General features: G+C 52.8%; 1 protein-coding gene and 1 long non-coding RNA gene across 4 annotated transcripts in view; one reads left to right on the top strand and one right to left on the bottom strand.

The window, feature by feature from the left end:
• The window catches only part of LOC102946828 (deleted in malignant brain tumors 1 protein), a 62,855-nt gene extending 60,028 nt beyond the window's left edge, over positions 1–2,827 (bottom strand). Inside the window, exon 1 of the mRNA XM_043534839.1 lies at positions 2,823–2,827. The gene's annotated coding sequence lies outside the window, so the exon portion shown is untranslated. The remainder of the gene's footprint in view (positions 1–2,822) is intronic.
• LOC119564357 overlaps positions 1–17,616 on the top strand; it is an 88,211-nt gene extending 70,595 nt beyond the window's left edge. The window contains exons 2-5 of one of the 3 annotated variants that reach the window (XR_006287267.1): positions 12,770–12,922; positions 14,268–14,406; positions 16,358–16,494; positions 17,506–17,616. This is a non-coding gene — a long non-coding RNA (uncharacterized LOC119564357). Of the gene's footprint in view, positions 1–12,769; positions 12,923–14,264; positions 14,407–15,309; positions 15,641–16,357; positions 16,495–17,505 lie in introns of those variants that run through there. The other 2 variants (XR_006287266.1, XR_005223144.2) reach the window with 2 other exon arrangements.
• Positions 17,617–23,626: the final 6,010 nt, after the last annotated feature.

Raw genomic sequence — 23,626 nt, 5'->3', positions numbered from 1 at the left:
AGGACGGAGCGTGGCTGTTCTCAGTGGTGGCAGATGACAGAACAAGGAGCAATGGTCTCAAGTTGCAGTGGGGGAGGTCTAGGTTGGATTTTAGGAAAAAATATTTCACTAGGAGGGTGGTGAAGCACCGGAATGGGTTACCTAGGGAGGTTGTGGAATCTCCTTCCTTAGAGGGTTTTAAGGCCCGGCTTGACAAAGCCCTGGCTGGGATGATTTGGTTGGTGTTAGTCCTGCTTTGAGCAGAGGGTTGGACTAGATGGCCTCCTAAAGTCTCTTACAACCCTAATCTTCTATGATTCTATGATCCATCATGGCTAATAAGTATGTAATGAACCAATGTACTACATTCAGTCTAGTGAATGAATTCTTTACCAGACTTGGAATCCTAGCGCGGTCGCAACGGCGCTCGTCTCAAATCAAGGGAGAAACTTTGAATGCAAAGTGTTTCAGCAGCTTTGTGAGATTCCAGGGGCTTCACAAAACCTTCCCCAGCCCCGCACACCCAGCACAGTTTGATAGGATGGTAGAAAGTTTCAGTCTGACTCAGTAATTTTTACAGATTCATAGATTCCTAGGCCAAAAGGGACCACTGTGATCATCTAGTCTGAGTCCTGTATAGCACAGGCCAGAGACCTGCCCTGAAATAACTCCTAGAGCAGACTGTTTAGAAAAACATCCAATCTTGAGTTAAAAGCTGACAGTGATGGAGAATCCACCACGACCCTTGATAAATGAGTCATTTCCAGCATGAATTTGTCTAGCTTCAACTTCCAGGTATTGGATCCTGTTCTCCCTTTCTCTGCTAGATCGAAGAACCCATTATGAAATACTTGTTCCATGAGTAGATACTCACAGACTGTGATCAAGTCACTCCTTAACCTTCTCTTTGTTAAGATCTAGCTCTTTGAGTCCATCATTATAAAGCAGGTTTTCTAATCCTTTCCTCATTCCCATGGCTCTTCTCTCAGCCCTCTCCAATTCTTCAGCCTCTTTCTTGAATTAGGGACACCAGAACTGGACACGCGATTCCAGCATTGGTCACACAGTGCCCAATGCGGAGGTAAAATAAACTATCTACTCGTACTAGAAATTCCCTTGGTCATGCATCCTATGATCACAGCAGATCTTTTGGCCATAGTGTCACACTGGGAGCTCACGTTCATCCACCGTGACCCCAAACCTTTTCAGAGTCATTGCTTCCCAGGAGAGAGTTCAACATGTAAGTATGGCCAATGTTGTTGGCCCCTAGATATATACATTTGCATGTAGCTCTATTAAAATGCATATTGTTCGCTTGCACCCAGTTTACAAAGTGCCCAGATCACTCAATCAATGACCTGTTCTCTTCATTATTTACACTCCCACAATTGTGTCATCTGCAACCTTTCTCAGTGATGAGCTCTTCTTTCAGTGTCCAGCGACAGAGCCATCGTCTCTTTATTTGGGCTTACAAAGTCGGTTGCTGGCCCTCTGGAAATGTTGGTGGGTGCTGAGAGGGAGCTGAGATTTGTAATATTAACTTGTCCTTGTCTCACAGGCTCTGAAAGTGCCTACCTGAGTCTGAGAAGGGCTGTATCTAGGAACAGCACATTTCATGACTGACTGTGAGGCCAGCAGGATAATGGCTGTCTCTGGCTGTGTGTTGCGACACAACCAGGGAGGGGCACTGGGCTGGGAGTGATGAGACCAGGGTCCATTCCCAACAGCTGCTATCACATTCCCTCTCTGTGTCCCTATCTCCCTCTCTATCCTCTTCATTTAAACTGAGCTCTCGAGCACACAGACTGCCTGTCGTCCTGCCAGTGCAGAGCCCAGCACCACAGGGCCTTGAGCTCGGCATACAGTGCTGCTGTAACATGAATTCTTGTGTTTGCATAATAAATAATAATTAAGAAATGAAGCGTCAAACACTGAACAATACAGTGAGAGCAGGACAGGAATCCTGGAATCCCGTGTGCAGTTCTGGTCACCTCAGTGCAAGACAGATGGATTCAGATGGGACCAAGTGCAGAGAAGGGCTGCTAGGACGGTCGGGGGATGGAGGCTGGTCAGACAAGAGGAGCTTGGCTAGTTTAGCTGGCACAGCACAGGCTGAGCAGGGATCTGGTTGCTCTGCATGAATCCATCGTGGGAACCACAGGGAGTGAGAAGAGCTACTCACAGAATCATAGAATATCAGGGTTGGAAGAGACCTCAGGAGGTCATCTAGTCCAACCCCCTGCTCAAAGCAGGATTAACTCCAAATAAAGCCAAAGGAAATTGTTGGCACAAGAACAAGTGGGGATAAACGGGCCAGGAGTCATGTTAGGCTGGAAATGAGAAGAAGGTTCAGAAACAACCTTCTAATGGGTAAGGGGACAATGTGCTAACTCACGTGAAGATGGCGCTTGATAAGTATGTGACTAGGATTATGTGACGCGTCCTGTGTCCCGTGTTCCGAAAGAGACCAGCCCAGGGCATCTGGTAAACACCTCCAGGACCCAGAGACATGGCAATTTCTTTTTACTCTTTTAACACTTAACAAAAGTTAAACTAATTGTATTGTAAATTCATACATGCAGCTAGATAGTTCCTGGTATCACCCCCTGCTCTATCCACTAGACCCCACTCTCCTTCCCAAGGCAGTAATAAACCCCAGAAGTCCTGGCTTCCAGCCTCTCTGCTCTATCCACTAGACCCCATTCCACTTCCCAAGGCAGAATAGACCCCAAGAGTTCTGGGTCCCAGGACACAGTTAAGCCACGTCTGATGGGTGGGGCTGGAGAATCACAGGTTGCCCCCAGGGCTATTCAAAGCCAGAGCAAAGGGAAAAGGTCACTCACCCCAAAACCAGGCCAGAAGGATGGGGATCCTTGTGTTCCCAGCTCCAGCACAGGCAGCTGAGCTCCTGCCATCTGGGAGCAGGAGGCACCCGCGAAACCCCATATTCATAGCACAGTCCTTGTGGTGCAGCGTGGCCAGGCGTTAGGACAGGCAATCGTCCTTGTGAGAGTGGCAGGCTGAGCTCAGTGTGCCAGGGGTGGCAGGTTTGTAGAAATTTTGGTGGTGCCCAGAATCCGCCCCTGCCCAAACTCCGCCCCCCACCTGCCCAAGGCTCTGGGAGGGAGTTTGGGTGGGGGAGGAGGTCTGGGGTGCAGGCCCTAGGCTGGGGAAGGGGATTGGGGTGCAGGCTCTGGGAGGGAGTTTGGGTATGGGTGGGGGTGCGGAGGGAGGGGGTGCAGGCTTTGGGAGGGAGTTTGGGGATGGGTGGGGGTGCAGAGGGAGGGGGTGCAGGTTCTGGGAGGGAGTTTGGGGATGGGAGGGGGTGCAGAGGGAGGGGGTGCAGGCTGAGGGCTGTGGGGTGTGGCTGCAGATGAGGGGTTTGGGGTATGGGAGAGGCTCAGGGCAAGAGTAGGGGTGTAGGGGGTGAGGGCTCTGTCTGGGGCTGGGAATGAGGGGTTTGGGGTGTGGGAGGGGCTCAGGGTGAGAGTAGGAGTGAGGGGGGTGAGGGCTCTGTCTGGGGCTGGTGGGTTTGGGGGGTTAGAGAGGCTCAGGGCTGGGGCAGAGGGTTGGAGTGCAGGGGGATGAGGGCTCTGTCTAGGGCTGGAGATGAGGGGTTTGTGGTGTTGGAGGGGGCTCAGGGCTGGGGCAGAGTGTTGGGGTGTGGGGGGATGAGGGCTCTGGCTAGGACTGGGGATAAGGTGTTTGGGATGTTGGAGGGGCTCAGGGCAAGGGTTGAGGGTGTGGTGGAGAGGTGAAAGCTCTGGCTGGGGGTGTGGGCTCTGGGGTGGAGCAGGGCTGGGGATGAGTTTGGGGTGCAGGCAGGCTGCTCCGGGACAGGGGCCAGAGAGGAGGACTCCCCCCAGCCCTTTCCCTGCTGGCAACAGCGAGCTCTGGGGGAGGAGCCCCCCTTTCCCACCCCCCCATCAGCACACTCACCCCCACCACTGTCACTGCATGTGCTTCTAGGGCCCCTCTCAGGTCCAGGAATCTCCCTCGCCTCCAACGTGGTGGGTGCCGGTGGGTGCTGCGTGCGCCTCCTCCCCTGCTGTTGCCCCTGACTGTAGCCTCACTGGGGGGTGAGGGATGGGGCTGCCTCCTTGCCCAGCATGGGAAAGAAGCAGTGACTGCGGGGGGCGGGGGGGCTGTGCTGGTGGAGGGTCCCGCTGGAAAAGGGAAGGGTCTGAGGTGGAAGGGCAGGCTCAGTCAGTCTGCCCTGGCAGTGGAGTTGGGGGGCACGAGGACCATGGAGCTGCTTGGAAGAGGAAGAGGCAGAGGCAGGGGCAGGGGCAGGGACGCTCTGCTCCAGGGCCCTGGGCAGGTGCGCGGGGGGCCGGGGGCAGCAAGAAAGGGCTGGGGGACACTTGGGGGGGACACCCGGCCCCAAATATTGGTGGAGCTGGGCCCCTAGGCTCTGAATATTGCTGGTGCTAAGGCACCACGTGGAGATATAACTCACTGCCCCTGCTTGTGACGGTCACAGGCTGGGAGGCTGGGGAGATGGGGCAGGCACCCAAGGAGGCAGGGATCCAAGGGGACAGGGGATGTGACAGGCCTCTCACTGCAGAGACCCCTCCCTCCACGCCCCCCTGCAGTGACCCAGTGGGTGTGCGCAACTGAGCCCACAGAGAAGTGACCCTTGTGCCCTGCGCTGTGGCTTTATTTATATCATTGGATTGTGAAATACGTGTTCCTGGAACATGCTGAGCAAACAAACCCCTCTTGGAACAGCTGGTTCTGGGACACATGGGGTGCAGGGACTGTTCCCAGAGCTGGTTCACCGGGAGTCAGCAGAACTGATCCACGGAGGCCTGGTGGACACGGGACGGGCGCACGGGTTTGACTACGGGTGCGAGGATCATTCCATGCAGTTAAAGCGATGCTGAGGGCTGTGTGGGTGCCCTTATTCCAGTTGAAGGAGGCTGAGGCTTGGTCTGGTCGACACTTATAGCTTAGGTCGACCTAGCTTGGAGGGTGGATTAACTACGGTGACGGCAAAGCCCCTTCCAGTGCTGCAGCGTCTGCATCACGACACCACAGCGGCGAAGCCGCAGCGCTGGGCTGTGGCCCTGCTGCGGTTGTGGTGTAGACACAGCCCTTGTCTGCCCAGGGAAGGGGCATCACTGCACTGGCCTCACCCATAGAGCGGGTCCATTCACACCTGAGCTTATGCCCAAGCCACGTTCCCATGTTGTCATCTTGGCAAGTCCCGAGAGGACGCGGCCTCCTTGCAGATCGAGCGTCACGTGGCTCAGTCTCTGGCTAGCTCCTGAAGGTGCTCGGGGTGGATGTTTGGTCTATGCCCCTCCTTGGTGATCTCAGCGGAACAGGGAAGCATTTGATGCCTACGTGATCACTGTCTACCTAGCATATTTCATTGGTAAACATGTTTCGTAATTCATTGGTCTCCTGTCCCAAGAGAGCAGCCGAAACTGAACCGAGAGCTGATGGAGGCGGGTGCTGGGTTTGGCTACCAAGGTCCTCACTGCTGATATGGTCTAGCCCCTGCACAGGAAGCAGCTGACAAAGGTGACAAGAACTGAGAACGTTCCCATGGGGACAAGGCCTAATATGAGCTTTACCCCCAATCTGAATGGAGACGGTGTCTGAATGTGTAGCCGAGGCGTGCGGCTGCCAGGACGTGTGGCTGTTCAGAGGTGTTCGCTCTGACACCCCACCAAGCCTGTTCCAAAGCCTGGTACAGACAGCGCCCTGACAACTCAGCCTGCACCCAGTGTGCTTCCCCTGGGCCTGGCCACACCCAGCGCACACGCATTTAAAGGGCTCTGCTCAGCCTGCACGAGGGTTTACAGCCGGGCTAGTTAAGGTCTCAGCTGGCGAGCCTCCAACTGCAGCTACTGGCCTGGTGTGGACAGGGCCAAAGAGGAGCCCCCAGCGGTGACTCTCCCCCTGGCAGCAGGGAGATACGGCTTGGGCTCGTCCTGAGGTGGGTGTTTCACACATTTATTCCCCCTCTGGGAGCAGGGTGAGCGGGGGAAGGGGAGACCGGTGCAGAGGACACAGAGCTACCCAGGGAGTCCAGGGACGGGAGCAGGCTGGGGGATGGGCAGCACAATGGCAGGGAGCCAGGAGGCTGGTAAATGCTCAGGTGCCTGGGGCTGGGGGGAGCCATGTGAACCCCTCACCCTCATCCCCTGAGTCTGCACAAACTGTCACAGCACAGGGACAGGCCATGGGCGGCTGCATGGAAGTCAGGGCTCAGTGCGTAGCAGGGTCACTGGCACAGCGCTGGGTGCATGAGGGCTGGACTGGGGCCCCACGAGAATGTGCCCTGCCTTTGGATAGAGCCTTGGGGTGCCCCCTGGAGACAGTGAACAGTGCACCCCTCTCCCTTCCAGTGCCGAGATCCCATCTGCAAAAGTCTGCAGCAGAGCTGAAGGGTCAGGGCCCGAGGGTGAGGATGGTTACAGCTGGGGGAGGGGGCTCCTCTGTGGGGTGACTGAACATCTGGGGCGGGTTACTATACGGAGGGGGAAAGTCTGGGGGATGGGACAGAGGGACCCACAGCGTTGGATGGGACAGAGATGGGAGATGGGGTGCTTCCCATGAGGCAGAGAAGGGGAAATCCACACTGACCTTTGGTCCCTGCAAACCAGCTGGCTCCTCCATATAACCCAGGAGTTGGGGTGGGAGAGGGAGCCCAACCGAGTCCTGAATCTGGCTATCCCAAGCCCCACCCTGGGGGAGCTGCTCCACTCTCTCTCTTCCCTCCCTGTGACATCAGCCAGGCTGGTCTGGCTGGCTCAGCCCCTCAGTGAGCATCTTCCTCCTGGTCTGTGCCAGGCTTGGTGACCCTGGCCATGCCACGCTGCTCAGAGCTCACAGTGTGTGTGTGAGCCAGGCCGCCAAGGGCTGCAGGCTGCTTGCAAAGCTGCTGCCTCGTAGGGCTCCCCAGGCTCTGCTACCCCATCAACACAGGCTCCGGCTTCCCCCCGCCCCTCCGCTCCAGTTACGCCACCCCACTGGCTGAGTGTTTGGAGCTGGGAGCCAGCCCCATTCTGGGCAACCCCCACTCCTGGCAGTGATGGCGGGTGGGCTCCCTCCACCAAGGGAGATGGTAACTGGAGTGGGGTGGCCTAGGACAGAGCTGGAGCCTGTGGAGACGGGGAACGGAGAGGAGCCAGCATGGGGAGCAGGAGCCCTTGCGTGGTTTTGCAGTGCCACCCACTGGCCGAGCTGCTCCTGTGCTGCATGCAGGGAAGGGGCTCAGCCCCACATTGCCCAGCTCTGCTTACTGCCCCCCATTGGGGGCGTGCATCCCTCCATTCTCCGAGCTGTGGGGATGGCCAGAATGTGATTGGCTGTTTGGGAGCTGGGGGGATGGGATTGGCTGTTTGGGGTCTGTCAGGCCTGGAATGGACAGTATCAGTTTGGGGTCACACAGGTGACGGAGGATCCCAGGCGGGAGGAGGCTGAGGAAGGGCCGTGCAGAGACACAAGAAGGGGGGCTTCCTTCAGGGGACTGGATAATTTTGGATGTCTTTCTATGACATGCTCCAGTCCAGCCACAAGCTAAGGGTTAGATGCAGGGCTTGCCGGGGGAGGGTATCCGGCCTGTGCTATGTAGAAGGTCAGACTGGATGGTCACAAGAGTCCCTGCTGGCCTTGAAATCTAGAAATGTGACTCTTGCCAAATGGCTCAGGAAAAGAACAGAGAGGGGGGGGTAGAATGGGACAGAGAGGGGGGTAGGATGGGACGAAGATAGCGAGGGCTGCAAAGGAGCATAGGAGGGAAGGGAAGACAGGGGAGGATCTCGTGTGCATGCAGCTGGGGTCTTTATGATCCAGCTTTGAGGATGGTTTTCCTCACTGGTGTGCTGGCCTGGACATCCCAGTGAGTGAGTCCCACCTCTGAAGTCAGAGTCTCTGGAGTGAAGCAGTAGCTGTCAACCTCTTCCCAGGGAATCCCAGGGGTCTGCTCGGCCAATTTGGTCCCCCAAATCTCCCTTTTTAAAGCTCCAAACAGGCAGAGGTAGCGGGCAAAATAGCCCTGTCAAAATTCAGGGTAACTGCACCTGTATTCCCCTCTCTGTTGTCCAGCAAGGGCACCCAGTCTAGATTCCCAGCTCCCCAGCTGTCATCTCTCTTGGGTAGAGACCCTTGTCTCCCTCCCTCCTGACTGGGGTGTTTCCAGGCTGCCTTTGCTGCTTTTTGCCTTCTCTTCAGTGACTAACAGCAGTGTCATTGCACACTGATAAGTTAGCACCCAGCTCTTTCTAAGCAAGCACATTAACTCACAGGGTAAAAGCATTACAGAGAAAGCATGTTAAAACAGTAACAGAACCTACATGCATGCTAGTAATCTTACCTGAGATCACCCCAACTGCAGCGTGGGCTCTGGCATGTGATTAGTCCTTCAAACACCACCAAGGAATCGCTTCTGTGGTCACAAGTTCCTAACAGCCTCAGCGCAGAACTAGCACACTCATGAAAAGTTTAGACCACCCTTTCTACAGTTCAGTTGGATAGTTGGATCTGGGGTTTCCAGGTGCAGCTAATCAGCAGATAGTGGGCTTTTCTCCTCAGGGCATAGCTTCAAAAGGCCTCCCATGTGCCTGCTAGGAAACACGCTTCACACGTACTGTCCCAGCCAGTTCTTTGAAGTGCTTAACATTTCCCAAGGTTTACATTAGTCACATCTCCTAGAAAAGTTACATATAATTCTACAACACATGAAACAATTGCATTTGGAATACAATGGACCACAAAGGTATTAAAATTAATTCAATAAGGTTTAATTTACTTCAGTAAGGTTTATCCAGGATATTGTCCTTTGTTACAAGCCCATTCAGTCATTATTTCATTCACCAATTAGGCCTAATTTCTGACACACGAACTTTGGTCCATTGATTTCCAGTCCCTACCCTTCCCTTATTTATCAGTCACAACGCTAACACAGACGTTTGGTGGCATCAATAGCTATTTCTGTTTGGACTAATCCAGTCTTTGTCTCCTTTTCCTACCCCTTCTACCAACTTTCATTGTTATCAGTTATCAGTGAAGACTGATGCAAAGAATTCATTTAGCCTCTCCACAATGGCCTTGTGTTCCTTGAGTGCTCCTTTAGCACCTCAATCATTCAGTGTTCCCACTGCTTATTTGGCAGACTTCTGCTTATGATGTATTTAATTTTGTCATTGTTGTTACCTGTACGATCACCAGCTCCTCCTCAGCACTGCAAATAATGCTATCTGGATGTCTTGTACATCCAAAACCTTCACATTTGGCCCATAATTCACCATGTGATTCTCTTGGTTGTCACAAACCCAGCTATCTGTATTTCTAATAATCAAATCCCCCATTACTTTTGCCTGTCTCTTCCTAATAACTAGGGTCCCTTTCCTCGGAGGGGTATCTTTAGTGTGGGAGGACATCCTGAGATCTGGAAGGGGGTCTCAACTAAGGGATTCTTTCCCTCAGCTCCAGCTTGATGTTCTCCTTCCCTGAGACTTTCATCCTCCTCAACAGCAAATAGGGTTTCAGACTGAGAGAGGACCACATTATTGTGTGCCAGAAAGTCTCCTCCATGTACCTCTTTCTCTCTTTCCCTTAGCTCCCCCAGTTCAGCCACTCTTGCCTCAAGAGCTGACACTTGGTTTTTTGAGGGCCATGAGTTGCTTGCACTGAGTGCACGCGTATGCCATCTGCCCACTAGGCAGGTCATTGTACATGCTGCATTCAGTGCAAAAAACTGCATAGTCCCCTCTCTACTGCTGGATTTCTGCCTGCATTATTTTGATTCCTGCAGGATATTTTGTTTGTTAGTTCTTTGGGGTGGGGGGCTATTGGTCTATGTTTACAGTAACTTTGTTAGATGTGTCTGACTGTCACATGCCCTTGCAAAACTGCCATTTGCTGCCCCCAAAAGAGTCCACACTAGAACTTCAATCCAGGAAGCACACAACAAGCAAACTACCAGACAACAACTCATCCCAAGCATCACATAGTCTCTGGGTTCATTCCCTCTGGGATACCGGGCACTGGTCACTGTTGGAAGACAGGATACTGGGCTAGATGGACCTTTGGTCTGACCCAGTATGTCTGTTCTTATGTTCTTATGGACTTGGTACATCTGGACTGTCTAGGAGAGGGCTGGACAATGCAAACCCACGTTGTGGGGGTAAATACATGACTGGGAGTGCGTTGGGTTCACCCTGCAGTAGTCACTGAGGCTGGTGAGAGCCAGATTGTAAGCAGTGTGTGGCTAGCATCCGGCAGTTACATACAGATACTTAGGGGTACCTGCATGTTGGTGGCTGTTTTTGAGTGATCCAGGTTGCGAGCTACAGCAGCAAAGCATTACAGGAACCCCAGGTTACAGGTCAGGTGATGAGAGAGCCTCTCACTGGTCTGGATAACACCCTGGATCAACAGAGAGAGACAAGAGTCTCAGTCTAATTATGGTGATGGCTGAGGAGCCAGGATCCTTCATGACACCATAGTGGGGAATACAGGTGCAGTTGTCCTGGACTGTGGTGTTCCATTATTACAACAGGTCTGGGGTTAGATGAAGGGTTATGTCTCAGGTTAAAGGCAGCACTTGGCTTATGACTGCTTCCATTGTACTTAATGGCATGTTGACCACTGTGATGGGGTGGACTAGGTCCAGGGCCCCACTGCTGGAGGCCTCACGGCTTTGCAGCTCTGCACTCCAGAATAGAGTTGCAGAGAACTACAGTGGCTGCAGAGGAGCAACAAGCTGAGGGGCTGCTGGAGTGACCAATCAGGTGCCAGAAAAGCCATATAAAAGGCAAGCAGCAGAGCAGAGAGTCTGGTTCCTGCCTGGGGGAGGGATAGCTCAGTGGTTTGAGCATTGGCCTGCTAAACCCAGGGTTGTGAGTTCAATCCTTGAGGGAGCCATTTAGGGACTGGGGCAAAAATTGGGGATTGGTCCTGCTCTAAGCAGGGAGTTGGACTAGATGACCTCCTGAGGTCCCTTCCAACCCTGATATTCTGTGAAGCTTGAAGAGGGAGGACCAAGTGCCTGGCAGGACTGTGGACAGGTCAGTGGGGGCAGGCTCAGCCTGGGGGACTGAGCCCAGAACCTGGCCCTGCTGATTTGATTGCAGACTGAGCTCAGGGATGACTGCTGAAAGGACACCAGCTGTGGGTACTGAGATGGGTTGTTTAAGAAGGCAGGGCCTCTGAGAAGATGCCCTAGTGCTACAGCCCATACCAGGGTTGGGAAATGAATCTGAGACTGTATACCCCAGAAGCAGGGGTCAGTGAATGTGGCTTGGGGTGATTTGCTGAAGACCTGTGGTTGCAGGCACTATTAGCCAGGGAAGGGGGCACTTGTGAGAGGTGGGTGCTGACCCTCTTACAGACACCAACTTAAGCATGCAGTGAGCTAGGGCCAGTGTTATGTATTTCATAATGAAGTATTCTAGATATTCATATGACACACCCACAAGTAGATCGCTGCAGAGCACATTGAGAACAGAAATTGGAACAAAAAAAGCCCAGATCTGTTGGACCCTGAGACATCCACTTGGGCAAACAGTGCTGTTTTCATGGCTGTTACTTGGCAAGTGCTATAGAGCAGGTTAAACACAAACACTTCACCACAAAAGGACCAAGTTCTATTAGATTTTACAGACAGTTTGGACCCTAAAACACACATTCATTGGAATAGCACCAAATTCATGCTTTTAACTGTCATGTTAAAGTCAGAACAGAATCCCCCAAAGGCCTAGCTCTATTGGATTCCACAGCCTGTTGGATGCTAACACCACCATTCACAGAAATCATGGAAATGTGGAACTGGAAGGGACCTTAATAGGTCAACTAATCCAGTCCTCTGCACCGAGGAAGGACTAAATATTATCTAGACTAGTGGTCACCAACCGATCGATCATGATCAACTGGTTGATCCTAGAGGATCTCCCAGTTGATTGCGATCTCTGGCGGCACAGCGGGGCTGGTGACCACTGGGGTAGAGGTTTAGTGAGAAACATAAAGGAGAGAGAAAACAGAATCAAGAAGGAAAAATGAAAATTAAACCCTTTAAAACTATAAAGAGACTGAAAGTATTTGTCTCTTTGCTCTTCAGTGACCAGGGCTCTGGTCTTGAAGTTAGGACACCTGGGGTTTATTTCTGACTCAGTCAGTGACTTCCGTTGTAATGCTAGGTAAGTCACAGCCTCTCTCAGTGCCTCAGTTTCCCTTCCCACCCTTTGCTTCATCGATTTTTGAGCTCTCTGAAGCATCAACTGTCTTTTGCACTGTGTTTGTGCAGCATTTTGCACACATCCTTGATCTCATTTGGGGTCTGTGCAATACCTGAAACAATAGGATCCGGATCTTAGTTGGGATCAGAATTTGGGTGGACTCCTATCACAATTGTTGTGGTCACTCCAAATGGACTTTGGAGTAACTGAGGTTGAGATCTGATTCCTTGTTCCAAGATGCAGCTAAATCCCACAGCATTTCTGGTGTAAATCATTTGCAATATAAAAAACAAACAAACAAAAAAACACCCTATCAGAGCCAGTTTCTAAAAAGGACTAGGATGAATTTGGGTATTAGATCAATTCTGAAATCAGAATGAAGAACTTCCTGTAAGTGCCTGTGTTGCTGACTGTAGATTTACCTACTCTTCCCCTCCTGAGCTGGTGTAAATTGGCATAATTCCATGGGTTTCACTTTATCTGTGGCTGTTTTACACCATCTGGGGATCTGGCCTATTGATTCCAATAAGGCAACACTGCTTTATGCCACTTGTGGTTGTAATTTGTCTGTCTTTGATTTCTCTGTGTTTCACTTTCAGACTCAGGCTCTCCGACCTGCTCCTTCTCCTTTATTTACAAGGGGAAATCATACTCTTCATGCACTAGAGAGGGAAGCCAAGACAAGTGGCTCTGGTGCATGACCACCAACAACTATGACAATGACGGCCAGTGGAACATCTGGTCACCCAAGGGTGAGTGATTGCAGAGTCCACCTCCCACTCCATTCACCTGGATCACACAGCAGTCATTCTGCTGGGCAGTAATGCCTAGAAAGCAGCCCCACTTGGTTCAAGGAAACAGTCCCAGGGCCAAATCCTTTGGCCAAACTTTTCTGGGACTCGAGTTAATTGTTTCCCTCTTTCTCACTCCTGCTCTCTTTCCACTTGCAAGAATAATTTTTACTTCTTCATGTGCAAAAATACACCCCCACTCAGCACAAGTAAACAGTGATGTTCCCACAGTGTTATACACTAATGCCCTTAACTGTACATGTGCATGTATGCACAGACATGAGCGGAATGAGAAAGAACCTGTGATGGTGTCATGCATTAATACTAACAGACTAAGGCAGAACCAGCTGCAATGGCTGGAAGCTGAAGCTAGACAAATGTAGACTGGAACTTAAATGTAGACTTGTAACAGTGGAGATAATTAATTCCTGGAACAACTTTTCACATGATAGAGAATCCAGCACATATCTATGTGTCTCTATATGGCGACTGGACGGCTTTCTAAAAGATCTGTTCTAGCTCTGTTACAACTTATTGGCTGGATGCAGGAATTCCTGAGTGTAAATCTGTTAAGCAGGAGGTCAGGCTAGCTAATCAGGCTGGTCTTTAGGCACCTTAAAATTTATGAACCTACAAAGATTTTTTTTTTATGCACCTGAGTTTGATTTGGCCACACTATTCCAAAAAGAAAAAGGAGGAGTTAATGTTTTCCTTCGTAAATTTATGCTGACAAAAGCTTCAACCCCTAGCATTGTGTGTCATGTACATGCTGCACAGTGGGTAGGAGGTAATTTAGGAAAGTTTCAGAGTCTGTAATAACCAGGGGTAGGTGACTTTCCATGGGACATAAACTTCACAGTCACGGAGGCATTTTTGAATCTCCCACCCTAGGCGGGTACAATCCTTCCTATCATTAACTGTGAAATTGTTGTGCTATTAGACCATCTGCAGCAGACTTAACGGGGAGCAAATAGAAAGAACACATTTTAGAGGTGAGACTGGATGGGGTGCATGTGGGAAGGGCTGTAGGGTGGGGAAATCATGTGGGGGAGAGTAAACAGGCTTGTGAATAGAAAATAGAAAGCAAACCCTGTGAAAATACAGAAAATGTAAAAAGAGACAAAAAAAAGAGAGGAGTGGGGAAAAGACAAGAGAGAACCTTAGCTGGCTGCTGATAAACCTGTTCTAGCAGCAGGGAGGGCCAGGGCAGGAGGAAGAGTCACATCTTCAGAGAATGGAGAATGTCAGGATCCTCTGAGTTTGTTACTTTTAAATTTTGCTAATCTCTGTCCCTTCTCTGCAGCAGTTACTAACCCCAGACCTGTTGTAATGATGGGACATCACAGTCCAGGACTGCTGCGCACACAGCCCCCAGCTGCTCCACTCTCTCTTCCCTCTCTGTGACATCAGCCAGGCTGGTCTGTGCTTTTACCTTAAGAATAAAGGTAAAAGGGAGGGGCTCTAGCCTGGGGTCTACAGGAGCTGGGACTAGAGGAGCCCAGCCGTCCCTTCTGGCCTAACGTCTGTGACTGTGGGGAGCGGAAGGTCCCTCCCATGACCCCGGTGGGGAAGGACAGGCTCTAAAGCCCCAGCTAGGCCAGAGCTAGTCTGGGCTGGGGCATCCCATGGCTGGGGAGTCACACAGTGGCTGGCCTGTGACTCGCCTGCCCATTGTGACACATCCCTGCTGGCTGGCACAGCCTCATCCCCTCACTGCCAGGCTTGGCTCTGGCAGAGCGAGAGCTGGCACGTGCCGCTGGGGAACGCTGAGCCAGCAGTTCCAGCTCCGCCACCGGCAGCAGAAAGTGGGTGGCCCATTTACGCACAGGCTTCTGCCCACTCCTGACTCCAGGTAGGAGAATCTTCTAGTGTCCACCTCTGCTTTTCCATTGCATCGCCAACCACACCGAGCCTTCCCCGAGCTCCTGGCTGGGCGGCGCACGCCTGCCAAGTGCCCCGGTGCCGGCCGTCTAGCCTGGTGCCAGTGAGGAAGTGGGCAGCGGCATGCGCACAGGAGGGAGCCCGGGGCGGCTCGAGAGAAGGGGTCGCACCAGTCGAGCCCGGAGGGGACGGAGACAAGGAGGAGGGTTTGGCAGGGCTGGTGGTAAGGCACGGGAAGGCGGCACAGGTGGTTAGATGAGGCATTGGGCTGGGACCCAGGAGAGCTGTGTTCAGTTCCCAGCTCCTCTGTAAGTCTTCTGCATGAGATCAGGTGAGTCCCCGCCGCTCCGGGCCTCAGCTAATGAGGGAGAGCAGGTCCCTGCTCTGCGGGGTGGGGAGGGGGGGTTGAGAGCCTAAATACCACAACACGTGTGTGCTCAGCCACTGGCATGGTGGGGCCAGGTAAGTGCCCAGACCAGGAGGTAGCTGGTGGCCCTGCCCCTCGTCCTACTCCAGCCCTGCTCTCGCTCCAGCCTCGCTCCACCCACGCCCTGGCCTCCTGAGTCCAGCTCCAGGCTCGAGGCCTGACCACCTCCAGCACCTTCGCTGACACCATCACTTCCAGAGGGAATGGCACTGAGGTTTCCGGGGGAACAGGCATTCTCCACTTGCCCGGAGCCATTGTTCCATTCACCAGGACAGTCCGATGCCAGGCCAGTCCCCCGAGCTCTGGAGAGGACTAGAGGTGCCTTAGGACGCCTGCCGTGCAGCTGCTGGAGAGTCAGCAAGAGACACTGGGTGAGGAATGGAGCCCCCCAGGGCAGGGGCCATTCAGGAGACCCAGCATGGGGGGAATCAGGCCTGGGATTCTCTGCAGCAGCTGCTGCCACACAGGCCTTGGAGAGACGAGCTGTGAAATCGCCACAAAGCTCTGCCCCGGCACAGCGTGCCTGCCTGCCGCTCTCCCACCTTCTGCTCCTTCCCCTTCACAGTGGTGTCAGAGCAACTCCTGCTGCTCACCAGCCCGCCCCCCCGCACCCCCACCCCACTTGCCTCCCCCACCTGGGACCTGCCACGGCCCCAATATTCCTGGGGGAAGGGATCAGGGTAATTTCCCTGGGCAGGAAGAATCCTGAGTGGTTGGATGCAGCCTGTCTGCTGGGCAGTTTGTGAACCAGCAGAAGGAGAGGCGGGAGTGAGCCGGGGGAGGCCGTTTGGCCTGCGGGATGGGCCTGGGAGTCCGGAGACCTGGGTTCTAATCCTGCCTGTACTGCTGACTGACTGGGTGACTTTGAGCACATCCATTGGCTTGTTTCCCTGCTGGCTGCCTTGGCTAGTTAGAGTCTGAGCCCTATGGCCCAGGGACTGTCTGCAGCACCTGGGGCAACAGGGCCCTGATCTCAGCTGGCAGCTGTAGGCGCTGGTGGAACGGCAATACGTGGACTGGCCCTGACGCTGAACGGGGCAGTCGCCTCTCATCCCTCACAAGCAATGCCTTGTCCTGGCTTCTTGCAGGATGGCTGAGGAAGTCCGCAAGGTCCCCTTGAAGCCCATCCTTGCCTGGGAGGAGACGAGACCTCCTCCAGGGAAGAGTTCACAGAAGAGCCCACAGCAGCAGCAGGAGCTGTGTGTGCCTCAGCCCTTCCATGCTGGTGAGTGGGTGCCTCCTGGGTGGGCAGAGGGGGCTGCAAAAATGGCAGGGGCCATGGCCCTGCATTGCGGTGGGGCTTGGCCCCTCTGGGGGTTGGGGTTGCAAGACCAGGGTGTCAGTGGTGGGAGAAGACTCCATCACCTTTGTACAACTCTGGACTGCCATGAGATGGAGAGACAGGAAAACCCAGGCAGGGGGGAATGGCCCCTCCTGCTGGCAGCAGCTGCAGCCCCTACATCTGATCGGGGCATTAGGGGTGGCAGCAGAAGCATCCGGTGGAGACTGTCCGAATTGCCCACCCCGATCCGTCACACTGCGGGGTCGGAAGATATTTTCCACCGGTCGAAGGGGATGCTCTGTGCAAGGTGGGTTGTTAAGCCTAGGATTGCAGGGCGCTGGCCAAAGCATGAGATGCCCCCTGATGTTGCAGCCCCATCTGCTGGCTCCTTTGCAGGGGGGTGATGCATGGCACAGCACAGGGCATTTGGGTGGCGGGGTTGTTGATGGGAGCCCAGGGCCTGCCCAGGTTACACCCCGTGGCTGTCGATGGCAGGAGAGGCAGTCAGAGGAAGCAGAATGGGCAGGCCTTGGGTCCCCGTATCCCAAGCAGACTGGGTAGTTCCTCCCTCTCCCGCAGCGGGGAGCAGACCGATTCACTGCCAGTCCCTCTGCCCCCTCCAGCAATGGCCCAGAGAGCAGGGACACCACTCATAGCCTGACATCATGCCTCCTTCCAGGTGTGGCGCTCCCCAAGTCCCCAGGCTCAGCCTGCATGCTGGGTGCGGCGGGGAAGTGGGGTGGCCGCTGGGAACCAGGGCTCTGACTGGATCTTTGCTGGGCTGAGCAGCAAAGAGTTGGGGAAACCAGGGATGGCTGTGCCAGACCCTGTTGTGCATCGGGGCTGCTACCCTGCTGGGGTGGGAGCGGGGGGCAAGGGTTTCTGCTAAGATCTCTGTCACCCAGCCTGCAGCTTGCCAGCCCCAGGTATTACCACTGCTCTCTCTTTGATCAGATTCACCATCACCTGGGAATGCCTCCTGCTTTATGGGGCCAGACTTGCAGGAGAAAGAGACCCTAGAGTACATCAACGCCTTTCTCAAGGGCAATGAACAGGTACCAAGAACCCTCCTCTGATCTCTCAGCTACTGCCCTGTCCACATGCACCATCCGTCCTTCTCCGGATGAGGCATGGATTCTAAGGCCAGACGGGACCACTGTGACCTCCTGTATAACACAGGCCAGAGACCTGCCCCCACATAATTCCTGTTTAAATTAGAGCATCTTAAAAACATCCTCTCTTGAGTTACAAAAGGCACCCACCATGCCCCTTGCCCACTTGTGCCCACTGGATTTGGCCAGTCCCCAGCGTGATGGGTTGCCCCCCTTTGAGGTGCCACCTGATGTACTGGCTTATCACTGAGCCCGCCTGTTCTGCCAGCCTGGGCCCCCGTTACCTTGTCTTGTTGGGCTCGGCTCACAAGCCTCTTCCAGCCCTACACGCAGGCAGGGCCACACCCAGCTGCAGAAAGACACAGACACTGAGATCAGCTCTGGGAAGACTCAGCTGAAGGGCCTTGTCCCAGTTCTCTGGTGCCCAGAGACACAGAAAAGGGCAACAAAAATGATTGGGGGGCATGGAACAGTTCCATATGAGGGAAGATTAATAAGACAGGGACTTTTCAGCTTGGAAAAGAGACAACTAACGGGGCGGGGGGGGGGTGTTAGAGGTCTGTAAAGTCATGACTGGTGTGGAGAAAGTAAATAAGGCAGTGTTATTTACTCCTTCTCATAACACAAGAACCAGGGGTCACCAAATGAAATTAGTAGGCAGCGGGTTTAAAACAAACAAAAGGAAGTACTTCTTCACACAACACACAGTCAACCTGTGGAACTCTTTGCCAGACGATGTTGTGAAGGCCAAGACTATAACAGGGTTCCAAAAAAAACCCCTAGCTAAATTGATGGAGGATAGGCCCATCCTTGGCTCTTAGCCAAGATGGGCAGGAATGGTGTCCCTAGCCTCTGTTTGCCAGAAGCTGGGAATGGGTGACATGGGATGGGTCACTTGTTGATTACCTGTTCTGTTCATTCCCTCTGGGGCACCTGGCATTGGCCACTGTCCGAAGACAGGTTCCTGGGCTAGATGGACCTTTGGTCTTCCATAGTATGGCCACTCTTATGTTCTTGTGGGATGGGGACTCTGTGGAATCACAGATTAAAGGGGCAACTCTAGATCTGAGGGAGGCGGAGGCAGGATCCCTGCCCCCATGGAGAGCTGCAGAGCTTCCCAGGGGGATGCTCCTTCTCTGGGGACACACAGAGAAGTCAGGGCCCAGCCCTTCCTGGATGGGCAGCGACACTGCCATTGCAGTGCAGGGATCCCAGCACACAACCTGTGCCGCACAGAGAGCACCCCAGAACCCTGCAATCCCTCCCTCTGCATTGCCAGGCTGGGCTGGGAGCCAGGACCCCAACCCCCAGGGGAGAAAAGAGCCAGGAGCCTCTGTGTACAGGGGAATTGTCTCCCCCAAAGCAGAGCAGGGTCCCAGCCAGAAGGGGTGGCTCAGAGATGTTATCTCCCAGCAGGGCAAGGCTCCCCAGCACCCCATCCTGCAGAATCCCAGCTCCTGAGATAGAGTGACCGGCCCCCTGTGCATGGGGACATGAGGTCTGGCCCCTGGCACTGAAATAAAGTCATTTACTGCTCCCCCAACCCCGGGGTGTCTGTCCTGGTCTCTCTCTGGAGCTTCAGTTCTCTGTTGCCTCAGTCCCTGCAGTAGGGTCCCCCACTCCATACATCACCCGGCTCCCTCCCCCAGTTCTCACCCCCTCCCCAGTAGCTGATCCCATCTCTGTACGGATGGACCCTACTGTCCTGGATCCCATCTGCCCCCTTGGACCTTCTCCCCAGCTCTCCTGGGCCCTGCTGGGTCACCAGGAGGATTTTTCTCCACCCCCCGCAAGCGTCTCCATCACCCCTCCTCAGCCTGGGGGAGGGGGTGTCTCCCAGCACCCCAGTCTCTGAAGAGCCCCCAGAATCCTCCCAGAATTTCCAGAGCATTCTCTGCCCTATATATCCCCTGGGTGGCTCCTGCCCCTACCTATGGAGCTGCCCCTCAGGCCATCGGGGGCAGAATTGTTCTTCCCAACCCTGCTGAGCCATGGCAGCACGAGCTGGTGTGTGTGGGGGGTGATGCTCTGTACCTCGGGGGAGCATCCTACACCCCCATGTTCATCCTTGTAAAATGACTGTGTGGTATCCAATCCAAAGTTTGTCATGTCGGCTGTCTTCAGAAGGCTCATGATGAACTGAGCATTGTTGTTACAGTACCGTTATAGTATGTTATAGGTTATAATTTCATGTATGTAGTTATGAGGCTGAAAATGTATCCTCATGGCTTAAAATAAGCCCAAGCAAAAACTTTACAAGAGCAGAGAGGCAATTCACACTTAATCAGGGCAAGTATGGGACAAACCCAGCCCAGTCTCACCCGGAACAAAGGGTGCTGGCCTAGGCAGCAACAAAAGACTGTTAGACTCTCAAGGGAGTCACCCCCCTTCCTTTGGTCAATTTGGAACTGGGATGAGGTAATGCTCACCCGACTATGAAGTGGGGGTGGGGCAAAGCCAAGAGGGAGGAAAGGACACGATAAAAGGGAGAGACCTTTGCCATGATCTCTCTCTCTCTTCCACCTACATCTAGAGACGCCACACCAAGCAACTGAAGAGCTGATCAAAGGGGGGAGCCTGGCTGAAGAGCAACCAGACAGCCTGTGGTGAGAAGCATCTAAGTTTATAAGGGCATTGAAAGTGTTAAGATCAGCTTAGAATGTGTTTTGCTTTTATTTCATTAAACCAAATCCAACTTGTTATGCTTTGACTTATAATCACTTAAAATCTATCTTTCATAGTTAATAAATGTGTTTGTTTATTCTACCCGAAGCAGTGCGTTTGGTTAGAAGGATGTTGGAGACTCCCCTTGGGATAACAAGCATGGTACATATCAATTTCTTTGTTAAATTGACAAACTCATATAAGTTTGCAGTGTCCAGTGGGCATAACTGTACACTGCAAGACGGAGGTTCCTAGGGTTGTGTCTGGGACCAGAGAGATTGGCTTGTGTCATTCGGTTGCACAATCCAAGGAACAGCTTACATGCCAGAGGCTATGCGTGAACAGCCCAAAAGTGGGGATTCTCACAGCAGAGCAGGGTAAGGCTGGCTCCCAGAGTCAAGGATTGGAGTGACCTAGCAGACCACTAGTCCAGATAACACCAGAGTGGAAAGTCACAGGGAGGTGTGACCCCCTACATTCCCCTTTGCCATGGGGAAGATTCTCCTTAAATTCAAATGTTTAGGGCTCCATTCACCATTATAAACACCTGGGGAAGTCACCATTCTACCCCCCAACTCCTCCCCATCACTGTCCTGCCCCCCCCCCCAGGCCCTCCATGTAGCTCCTTCCCCCTCATTCTCCTTTCCCTACATATCCCCTGTTCTCTGACCCACAACGTTCCCCTGAACTCCATATTACTGTCCCCTCGACCTCCCACCCCAGAGCCCACATCCCACCCAAGATCCATTAAAAATCAGCATTAATGGCACCAATAGCTACTTTGCCGATGCATTCAATACGTGTGGTTTCCAGTTATGGTCCAGCTGATTTAACAAATTCATAAATTCCAACACCAGAAGGGACCACTGTGATCATCTAGTCTGACCTCCTGTATAATACAGGCCAGAGAACTGCCCCCAAATTATTCTCGATTGTACGAGAACAGATCTTTTTTAAAAAAATCCAATCTTGATTTTAGAATTGTCAGGGATGGAGAATCCAGTATGTCCTTTGGTCCATTGTTCCAGTGTTAATTACTCTCTCTCTTAACAAATTGTTGCTGTATTTTCAGTCTGAATTTGTTTGGCTTCAACTTCCAGCCAATGCATCTTGTTATACCTTTAAAAAGTGTTGCATTCTAATAGTTGATGTTTAACATCCTCGCTAGGTGCAACTGGAATAGAAAGTATTTCACTATTACTGTAGGATATGGATACGTCATTCCACTTCTTCCCAAATACAGAACAGAAATATTTGTAATACTTCTCCTTTTTCTGCATCATGATTTACAGTTGTACCATCCTCATCTCCAACTGCACTAAAACTGATTGCTAGGATATTTTGTTTTCCATATGTTTCAAGAACTCCTTATTGTCCTTATCTTAAAATGCCATAGATTTTTCATTGATATTATTAGATTTTTCTTATCAAGTGTCTACAATTCCTAACTCCTCAGTTGCACCTATTGAGATGAAGTTCCCCATTTCCTAGTTGTTTAATATTATCATTTGTTATTTCTGCTTTCACTTCCACTGATAACCAGGATGGGGGTTTAGCTGAAGAAGCCACTTTCCCAATTTGCTGAATTTTGTGTTGTGGGGGCATCTGATACATCTTAAACCACGCCCCAGCATTGGTCACATTTAGGGTTGCCAACTTTCTATTTGCAGACAACCGGACCTCCCTTCCCTGCCTCTTTGCCAAAGTCCCTGCCCCTTTCCCGCTGCTTTTCACAAGACCCCGCCCCTGCCCCATCCTTTCCCTCAAGCCCCTACCCCTGTTCGCTCCTCTCCTCCCCATCCCCCCCCTCGCTGCTCTCTCTCCTCCCCCTTCCTTGTAGCTGGCTCCTCTCCTCTCCACTTCCCTTCTCCACTCCCACTGGGATCCCTCTGTCACGGAGCTGCAGCCTGACATGAAGTCTCCTGCCTGCCTGATGCAGGTAGGAGGCGGCCCCAGCTGAGCGGGGTCTGGCTCGGGTTGATGACCCGGCACCTCTCCCTTCCCGCCTGCAGTAACCAGACTATTGGTGTCTGGTCAGTACATCTGACTGGACACTGCCAAGTCCCCTTTTTGACCGGACTTTCTGGTTGAAAATTGGGTACCTGGCAACCCTAGTCACATTTTAATTGGTCAAAACAAGGTCTAATATCCAATTACCCTGACTAGGTTGCAATATTTATTTTTATTTACTCTGGGATGAAAGATGCGAATGTAGCCCCTGATCTAACTGCAGCCGTCAGGGACTCCAGAATGACCTGAGGGGAGCTGAGATCAGAATCTAGCCCTGTTGCCTTTGCAGGCGATGAGTGACTCTGGCTTGACCCCGGGCAACCTGATCAGGGTGCAGGATATTGTTTCCATTTTGGAGTGAAGGTTCAGGTCTCAGCTCCTCTTTTCCCTGACTCAGCTCCCCATTATTAATACAAACGTTCCCCCAGCCCTCTGGCCCCTTTGGTACTCAGCACCCAGCCTCCCACTCTGCCTGAACAGCCAACTCACCCTTGTCTCCGATCCTGCCCCACTGACACAAGTGCTGGCCTCAGACCCTCGCCCCCAGGCACAAGCTGGCACTCATGGAGAAAAAGGGCAGTGAGCTCACACCACATGATGGGACAGCGAGGGACCCCTCAGTGCTGCTCCAAATACCCCAGTCCCCAGCTCCACGGAGCCTGATGCCCCAGGAGCTCAAATGAGGAACTGAGCAGGGGGCTGCAGGCACAGGGAGCCTGTGATGCTCAGTGAGAGCAAACCAAGGTCCCTGCCACTCCCAACAAACCACATCCCCATAAACTGCTGCCCACGTCTCTGCGCTGCACAGGGGACACCCAGGGGAACTGGGGGGATGAGCTGTGTTAATTCCACCAATCTGACCAGACCAGAATCTGGGTGCAAGCTGTTACCCCCAACTCTGCTGGATCTGGGACTGTAGGGGTCTGGTGGTCAGAGCATGTGTTACACTGCCAGACCAGGGATGGTTTTAAAAATGGAATTTTATTAAACTTAATGTCCAACTCCCCAAACAAACAAACAACTCTCCTGCTGGGTCCCCCGGAGAACAACAGAAACCCTCCTGGGGGTGCAGCTTGCATCCCCACTGTTCCTCTTTAGCCTCGCTAGCAGATCTCCAAACCCTTAAAGGGACAGGGCACAGCCTTAGAGATACAGGATGCAGGTATGTAGAACCCTGACATTCCCATATCAGTGCTACACTCCTCCTGTGGAAATATAATATCCCCCTAATATTCCCATTAACAAAATATAAAACATTCCGTCCAGCCATTTGGCTTATTAGCAGACAC

This window comes from Chelonia mydas, chromosome 23, assembly GCF_015237465.2.
Source record: "Chelonia mydas isolate rCheMyd1 chromosome 23, rCheMyd1.pri.v2, whole genome shotgun sequence".
Classification (NCBI taxonomy): domain Eukaryota; kingdom Metazoa; phylum Chordata; order Testudines; family Cheloniidae; genus Chelonia; species Chelonia mydas.
The sequence above is the reverse complement of the archived record's forward strand: the minus strand, read 5'-3'. Positions and strand labels throughout refer to the sequence as shown.